Below are 9,025 nucleotides of genomic sequence, written 5' to 3' on the forward strand. Positions count from 1 at the left end.
CCAGATACATTTAAATTTGCATAACAGAATTTGTGTTTTGTATTGGAAAAGTCTTCTAAGGATAGATGGACAGTGGAAAGCAGTGGAATGTGTTACTTTTATACATTTTTATATGTCAGATATTTCATAACTCACAAAATATTTTATGATGGTGACTAGAGTATCATCAGGCAGTGGAAAAAAACCTTCAAGCAGAAAGATTTTGGAATAATTCAGACACCTTAAAGGGAATGAATGAGGGTCATGATCATTAAAATGGAGTGTTTTAAATAATGAAGATTTTCAAAGGAGATCAATAGAGGAAAGGAACCAGGGGTAGAAGTCGGAGGTGCAGGGGAGAGATATTGGCCAGATTGTACTGTCATATTGTGTGCATGGGTGACTATGTAACATCAAATCCCATCATTATGTATAACTGGAATGCACCAATGAAATATGTGGAAAGAGAAAAGGTAATGAAGAATTTGGAGAGAAATCTTCTCTTAAGGTTAAAGGAAATAACCTTAAGAGGTTAAATTAAATGTGGTGGTTGGACTACTTAGGTCTCTAGAGGAAGAAGAGTGTGGGTGCTAGTAGCCCACGGGAAATGGAAGGTCTTTTTCCAAGATAAGGGGTAGTTCAGGAGGATTAAACGGCATGGAGGAGGGGTAGGGATGTGGGTTCACACTGCCCTGGAGTCACCTGCGGTGACCTTGCTGGTGTTAGTGAGTGGTAACACCCCAGGTCTGGATGGTTAACAGAAGCCTGCCTTCTAGTGGTGTTGAGTCATGTTGCACGGAACTGCAGAAGACAGGCTCGGGCTGTGGGAGACAGGGGACCTGGGAGGGGAAGAGGAAGCGGGGATTTCAGCAGCAATTCAACCAAATGGGCAGCTACCCGAGTTGGGGTTTTGCAAGATGGTGCCATATGGTGTGTTAAGACCTCCCGACATCAGAGGAGGAGTTGTGTGTTTGACACTTCTTGGTCATTGCATGTTTGGGGTGACATGTGAACTGAAGGGATGCTAATTCTGGTCTTCTGATCTCCAGTTTCATATGGGCAGTTCCGCCCTTGCCTCCAGGCCAAGCCTTGGCTGTGCCATCACCCACCCTGGGAGCCCACCACCTGCCACTTCCCACAAGCAGCCATGGCCACAGCCCTCCTGTCCCTGTCTGCTCCCTGTCCGTCACCTTTTCCCTCTTACGCCCCCGCATGGCTGAGTGCTGGACCTCAGTGCTGCCCACAGGTCAGCTGCACAATACACGTTTGTTGGACAAATACACGGATTTTAAGCCTGGCTAGGAGTCCTACTGTGAAACGGTCACTGTCCTGGATCCAAGTTGAACTGGTGTGATTTTACCCAAACATGGAGATCAAAGTGCTGGAAGGAGAGGGCAAGGGGGGCTTCTCTGCCTTCCCCAGAGGGGTGGACCATCACGCCACCCTGCCCCTGTGCTCAGACGAAGCCCTTGTAAGATACAGCTCGAGTTGGCAGCAGGTCCATAAAGAGGACTCTGTTCTCTTCCAGTTACTTCGAAAGAACGGAGATACTAATGGGGACAAGAATCAAAGTTGCAAGTAAGTACACAAAATATACTGCCAAGAGGCTCACGCTGAAGAACATTAGCCATATCATTAGGAAACCTGCTTAAATATTTATGTAGCTTCTTATTTTTATCTGAGGCAAAAGAATTCACAATAACTAAGACTCTTTTCTTTCTTTCCTATGAAAAAAATATGTGGGTGTCCATAATAGAATAACATAATAAGCCCTTTTATAGATATTTTATTCATGCAACTCTTGTGTTTATCCATATTTTCCTGGATTCTAGATATTATTTGTGCATGTCTTTTGAATCAATGGGTTTTATTAATATTACCAGTTCTGCTATGACCCTGCCCAATGCACAGAGGTGGTCTTTTCCCAGGGCCAGTCTTCTGAATGAACCAGGGCGGGTACTGCCTATGTGCCCTACACAGACAATGGCCAGAACATCCCTCCACCGAGGAAGACCTTTCCTTGAGCCTTTGCAGTTTGCTGTGGGTGAGACACAATGACGGTGGTGGGTAACTTCAGGCTGAAATGATCTACAGACCTGGTGTGGGTCAGTAATGCCTAAGGAACAAAAGGAGATGAAACCAGCGAGCTGGGCTGGGGCCGTGTTGGGAACGGCTTTACAAGTCACACCGCGGAGCTTGCATTTCACCTTGCAGGTGTTTCAGAAGCCTTGGAGATGTTCGAGAAGCTCGGCTTTGCAGAGACGTGACTCTTTTTGCAATGTGAAGAATAAGAGCACAGAGAAGGTCTCCGGAAGGAATGGCGAGGCACTCAGTCAAGTCAGGGAGAGCGGAAACTGGGTAGATGTAATCCACCCAGGACATTCATGAATCAACAGCAGTAGATAAGGGTGAGGAAGCTGTGGAGAAAGACTTGGCACTTCCTAAGTGACCAGGCAGGTAGGTGGTGGTGTCATAAAAGGAGATGGAGAAGAAGACAGAGAATATTGGAAAGGGGCTCTTGGATTTAGGAGCGCCTGGTGGTGCCAATATAAGAAAAAACAATCTTAAGCTCCTTGCAATGATCATTTAATGTATACATTCAAAAATATTTAAACAGTTTTGTTGAGATATAAGTGACATAATTGTTTTGTGCAGCTCCGCAAATGTTGCTGTACCGCTGCTCCCGTGACTCTGTGTCCACAAGCCACACAGGAACACCGCTGCCCTCCCCAGCCCTGCTCCCCTTCCCCTGGCCCACCCCAGCTGCCAAGGTGACCTCCCTCTGCTCTCTGTCATTGCAAGCTTGTGTCTAGCTTCCAGAGCTTCAGGCAGGTGCGAGCACAGGCTGTACACTCTCCTTTTGCACAGATTTCTCCATTTGTGAGCCTCAAAAGACATTCCTTTCTTTTCCAGTTCACTGTAATCCTCCTTTCCATCAGTCGTCCAGTCGCATCAGTTGGTTTTTGAATGCTGAATTAGCTTTGCCTTCCTGGTCTGAGATGCACTTGCTCACGACTCACTGGCCTGCTGTACACTGTGGGCTTTCTCTGCCAAAGCTCAGGGACCAGGCCTTGCTCTGTGTATGAGGGATGCTGAGCAGGAGTCTTCTTATTTCAACAGTGTCTTTATCTAATTCCGGAACCTGGGAAGTGGATATTACATCTTCCTTAAATGTTTGCAAAAGTTTGAAGCCATCCAGTGGGATTTCCACTGTGAGAAGGTTTCCTAAACAGCAGGTGTGATTTCTTGAACAGATCTAGAGCTGTTCAGATGGCCTGTTCTTTTGAAGCGATGTTTAATGGACTCATCCATACAGCTGTCCATCATGTGCCCTGGCTCTCCTTTCTAATGACCACAGATCGTCCACATGATTGTTTCATTCCTGACTTTGGCAATCTGCATTTTCTCCATCCTTTTTTTTCTATTCAGTCTAACTAGAGATTTATCAATCTCACACCTCTTCCCAAAGAATGAGCTCTTGATTTCATGGATTGTCTTGTTGATTTCCAGTCTGTATTTCCTTTTCTACTTTTATCCCAGTTGCTAAAGTAATTGAATTAAAGTCTAGTTAACATAGATGGTTATCACCAACGTTTTCTAAGCACCTTTTCCACAGTAGCCCCCAAACTTTGATAGATTATGAAAACACAATAGTTTAATTCACTTTTGCCAGTACACCTTTTGATTTCTTCTTATACCACTTGTTATTTAGGAGTGTGTTGTTTGCTTTAAAATACTAATGAATTGCCCCAAAATTTATTCCTTATTAATTTCTAATTTCATTCTTTGTGGTCATGGATCTCATTTCCATGGCTTGAATCCTTCAATACAGATTAAGGATTATTGAATCCTTCAATACAGATCAATAAGATCTATCTTGGTCAACATTCTGTGTGACTTGAAGGTAACGTCTATGCTGCGTATTTTCAGTGCTAGCATGGTCAACGTCTTCCATACCTCCCTGCTTTAGTGACTACGTCTATTAGCTTTCTGCTCCTGATCGGAGACCTGTAAGGAGAAAAGATTCAACATGACTCGGGGTTTCAGAGGTTTCTGTCCATACTCCCTTGGCCCCTGGCTTTGGCCTGTGGCACAGGAGAGCATCACATGGGAAGAATGGGGAGAAGGAGCTGCCGAGCACACAGCAGTTAGGAAGCAAGGAGAGAAGAGGGCTGGGATCCCAGAGTCCCTTCACAGTCCCCAGTGACCTGACCTCCTCCACCAGACTCATGGCCCAAGGCCTCCTCCTTGCCTCTAACATGTGCCTTCTGGGGGCCATTGCAGGTCCAGGCCATAGCACTCTGTCTCCTTTGTCTTATTTAAAGATGAATGTTTAAAACCTCTTGTTGTGGATAAGGCTTTTAATTCTTGAATTGTTCTAGTTTGTGTTTCATATATATTGAAATTATGTTTTTTAATATTTTTTCAGTTGTTTATTCATTTATTTGTATGTGATGCTAAGAATTAACCCAGTGCCTCCCACAGGCTAGGTCAGCCTTCTACCACTGAACCACAACCCCAGCCCTGAAATTATGCTATTTGGTGCAGAAAGGCTTGGAAAGTCCTCTTGACCCCCTTTATCAATAAGGCATGGCTCACTTCCCCTCGTCACATTCTTTGATCTGAAATCTATTCCATCGAATATTAATATGGCCACTGCACCTTTCTTTTGATTTCATAATTTCCACCATTGAATATTTTTCATCTTTTTACTTTTAGTCGATTTTTATTTTTATATTTAATGTGGCTTTATAATAAGTAGATTGTAGTTGGGGCTTGCTTATCTCTGCCTTGTAGTGAGGTCATTAGGACATTTACAGTTAATGAGATGGTTTCTATTGTTAAATTTAAACACATTGTTTTACTTTTTAAAATATTTTTTCCCATTTGTTCTTTGTCTCATTTCTTCTCTCTGTTTGCCTCCTTTTGGATTAGGCATATTTCAGAGCTTCATTGATTCTCCGTGGTTGGGTTAGTGCAGTAGTTACCACAAGGTGTATAGCACATATTTGTACCACCACAGTCTGTTTCTTTATTTGTGTTTTGTACCAGGGATTGAACCTGGTGGTGCTTAACCACTGAGCCACATCCCCAGTGCTTTTTATTTTTGTATTTAGAGACAGGGCCTGGCTAAGTTTCTCAGGGCCTCACTTACTTGCTGAGTCTGGCTTTGAACTTGTGATCCTCCTGCCTCAGGTTCCTGAACTGCTCATATTACAGGTGTGTGCCACTGGGCCGGGCTATTAGCCTCGTTTTCACTGATAAGTGTACTACTCAGAGCACAGGGCATTTCTATCAGCACATTGCCACTCCCCAACCACGTTGCCGCTCTTGTCCTCTGTTTTACTTCTGCTATTACATAATAAATCCCTACATACATTGAGACAGGGGAGTGGGGGAGATTGGAGGCAGGGGAGGTGGGGGACACTGGAGGCAGGGGAGTCAGGGAGGCTGGAGGCAGGGGAGTGGGGGAGATTGGAGGAAGGGGAGGTGGGGGACACTGGAGGCAGGGGAGTAGGGGAGGCTGGAGGCAGGGGAGTGGGGGAGGCTGGAGGCAGGGGAGTGTGGGAGACTGGAGGCAGGGGAGTGGGGGAGGCTGGAGGCAGAGGAGGTGGAGAAGGCTGGAGGCAGGGGAGGTGGGGGACACTGGAGGCAGGGGAGTGGGGGAGACTGGAGGCAGGGGAGGTGGGGGACACTGGAGGCAGGGGAGGTGGGGAAGGCTGGCCCTGGGTGCTAGGCACAGTTAGAGGAGGGAGAAGCTCTGGGACAGGAGTGCACAGCAAACTGGAGCAGACAGCAATGACGGACTGTTTCAAAAAGCCAGAAGAAAAGAGTTTGGATGTTTTCCCATGAAGAAATAATAAATGAGGAGCAAACATTACGTAATATATGAATGTATTAGAATATCACGTGGTATCTCATAAATAGGTCTAATTTTTACATTTTTATATATCAGTTAAGATAAATCTAAATTCAAGTTTTTTAAAGAATATGAATGCCAAAATTATTATGAAGCTAGAAGTTTCTAAGGATCTAGATTTTAATTGCCTATGATAAATATCCATTTTTATCAGAATATTTGGACATTGACTTCCAGGTAGGATACACAGAGAAGGAAACACCGTATAATTCTTTAGGGATAACAGGGGAGAATCCATGGGAGACTTGGAAAGCCCTGGCTGACGAGGGAGCCCGTGGCTGTCTGAGCCCAGAGCATCGGAAGGTTCTTCCAGAGGAGCCATGACAGAGAGCTTCCTTCAGACGCTGGCTCCTCCCGGACAGTCCGTGGAGCGTGATTAACCCCATCCCTGGCTCTGACAGCTGTACAGGAGCAAGGCCTCCTTGGGCCACTTTCCAGCTCTGGCACCTCAGCTGCAGGGGGATCCCCGTGGTGGCAGCTGGGTCAGAAGGAGCTGCCCACTCAGGTTCCGGTCTGTACAGGTGAGTCCCACACCCTGATGGGCCCAGCAGAGAAGGGAACACAGTGTGCATGGGGAGGGGCTTGGGTCCCATCAACAGGGTCCATATCAGCCCTGTGGCGAGGGGTGGGGGTGGTCAGAGGGGAAGGCAGTGTCCTCTCCTTCCAGAAGTGCCTCCACGTGGGGACCATTATGTAGCTGTTTTAAGTAGACATTCTTTATATATATATTTTTTTTCCAGTTGTTGGTGGAACTGTATTTTCATCTGTTTATGTGGTGCTGACAATCAAATCCAGTGCCCCGCCCTGTGCTAGGCAAGCGCTCCACCACTGAGCTACATCCCCAGCCCCAGGAAACCTTCTGTTTACCTTTAAGGAGCGAACAGTGTAAATGTCCTGAGTTTGTCCACATTTGTCTCTTTGAGCCCCACTTTCCTCCACGGCAGCCTCCCTGAAGCCTGGGCTTTGGGAGGATATGTTCCTTATATGTTCTGAAAGCAGAAGGAGAGACATGAGCTGGAGCCATTAGAAGAGCCATCACCTAAGGGCCGATGAGCCCCTGCGGTCATCCCGACTGATGCCCAGAGCCAGGTGGGAGGGGAGTGTGACCAGGGGAGCAGGAATCTGGCCTCTCAGTGGGCTGACCCGCGTCAGCTTAGCAGAGGAGGAGAGAGGCTTCAAGGCCACCCTTTGTCTCCCACCCAGAGGGCACTGTTCTGGGGACATGGGGACAATATCTGGACTCCCATGCTCCGAGAGGAAACCTGGATACACAATCTGTCTTCGGCATCTCCTCTCTGCATTTTCTTTTGAGGAGTTTGATATGTGTGAACACATGCTGTACTTATTGTTTTTGATATGTCAAAACAAAAGATGTTTCCTTTCATCTAAGTTGCTTGTATTTACTGCAAAATCATTCAAATTTAGTGTAGAAAAGAAAAATATTGGAGTGAATACAATCAGGTCGCATTGTCTGCGCGGTTCTGTGTGATGGTTCCTCATGCCGCCTCCTTTTTGGCATCACACATCTCAGCCAAAAAACAACCCTTAGTTTTTCTTGGTGACTTTCTGCAGCTCGCCCTGCTTCCTGGGGTGTGAAGTTTTGAGGTGAAGTGACGGACCGACCTCTGGTTGTCGAGGGCCTGAGCTCCCTTCCCCATGGGAGTTGTTCTGGGAGAGTCTGAGACTGAGTGGCCACATTGAGAGGACTGGGCTTTGTGTCAAGGTCAAGGGAAGTCCTGAGGACAAAGCCCCCACCCAGTGTTGGGCTGGTGGTCCTGGCACTCATCCTGGCCGAGCATCCTTTCTGGGAGCTGTGGGGCAGGGCTGATTTCAGCAGGAAGAGGAGGACAGCACCTCACACCGACTTCATCAGGTGTGTCACGAGCACCACACTGTCCAAACAAACCTCAGTATGCTGTTGTGGGTGGGTCGGTGGAAAGATCCACCCTGATGCAAGGGCCAGATAACCAGCAGGTATTCTGCAAATCAAATAAATTGATGTGCAAAAGAAAGAAAGGAAAGAAGGAAGTAAGAGAGAGAAAGAATGTGGTGTTTTCAAGCTTCAGAATATACCAAATGTTCAATGGAAGGCTTGTTAGACACTGACAGCTAGGTCTTGCTCCTGAGTTCTGGCTATGCTGCAGTGGGATTCTTCAGAAGTTAGGCCGCAGCTGGGTGCACTGGTACAAACCTTGAATCCCAATGATTCAGGAGGCTGAGGTAGGAGGATGAAAATTTTGAGGCCCACCTCAGCAACTCAGAGTTCAATCAGCACCCAAAAAATAAAGACAAAGAAGTTTGCTCCAACAAGGTTCAGTGACACTGATACTGCTGACCCAAGGTCCACACTTTAAGAGCCCAGCCCAGCAGGTTTTAAACAGAAAGGTTTGACTCAGATCACAGGGGACTCCAAGTCTCCAGCCAGGTCAAGTCTGAGCATGTGAAATGACGTCACCTTGGCCCTGGAAGCCCCACTCAGCATTCCCATTTGCTCTCCCCTGGGTCCTGGTTTTATCCTCAGCTCTCTTCCACCCATGTCACCACCCTGATGACAAAACCAGTGCAAGCTCCAGGCCTTGCATCTCCTCAGCTTCACCTCCACTAAGAAAATCAACTTTCTCTCTCCTAATATTAAACTAACATTTATTGGCTTAAACTGGAAAACATATCCATTTTCCCCTAAAAACCTCCAGAACCAAGGGATACTGGCTACAACCCGCGGGGCCAATCCTTGGTGCTGACGGAGGTCAGCTTTGTTTCATCCCAAGAACAGAGCTGGGGGAAGGACGGTCACTGTGGAACTCCAGCACAGGGTTTTCCGGGACAAAGTGAAATGGATGGCAGCCACCTGGGCAGATGGGGCCACAACAGCTCTCCTCTGGAAGGCTCAACTGATCTTGCAGTAAAAGAGCAAGTGAACCAATGTCAGAGCCCGAGAGTTCCGCAAAGACAGCTTGCTGGGTAAGGACGGGAGGAGAGCGTCTTCCAGTCAGGGCTGGCTCTGGACACTGTGGGGCTCGGCAGATGGGGCTTTCTGGGAATTACTGGGCCTAAAGACTGTGGGTCATTGTGGTCCCCAGGCATGAGTTCCGGGCCTGGCCCTGACAGAGTTTTGCCGAATGCCTT

At 47.1% G+C, this 9,025-nt stretch overlaps 1 long non-coding RNA gene across 1 annotated transcript; it reads left to right on the forward strand.

The window, feature by feature from the left end:
• The first annotated feature begins 1,978 nt into the window (after positions 1–1,978).
• On the forward strand, positions 1,979–6,814 carry LOC144374238 (uncharacterized). Its single transcript, XR_013433683.1, has 3 exons — positions 1,979–2,436; positions 6,117–6,420; positions 6,640–6,814. It is a non-coding gene; the product is annotated as an uncharacterized LOC144374238 (long non-coding RNA).
• The last annotated feature ends 2,211 nt before the right edge of the window (positions 6,815–9,025 follow it).

The sequence above is a fragment of the Ictidomys tridecemlineatus genome, unplaced genomic scaffold (genome assembly GCF_052094955.1).
Source record: "Ictidomys tridecemlineatus isolate mIctTri1 unplaced genomic scaffold, mIctTri1.hap1 Scaffold_63, whole genome shotgun sequence".
Lineage (NCBI taxonomy): Eukaryota > Metazoa > Chordata > Mammalia > Rodentia > Sciuridae > Ictidomys > Ictidomys tridecemlineatus.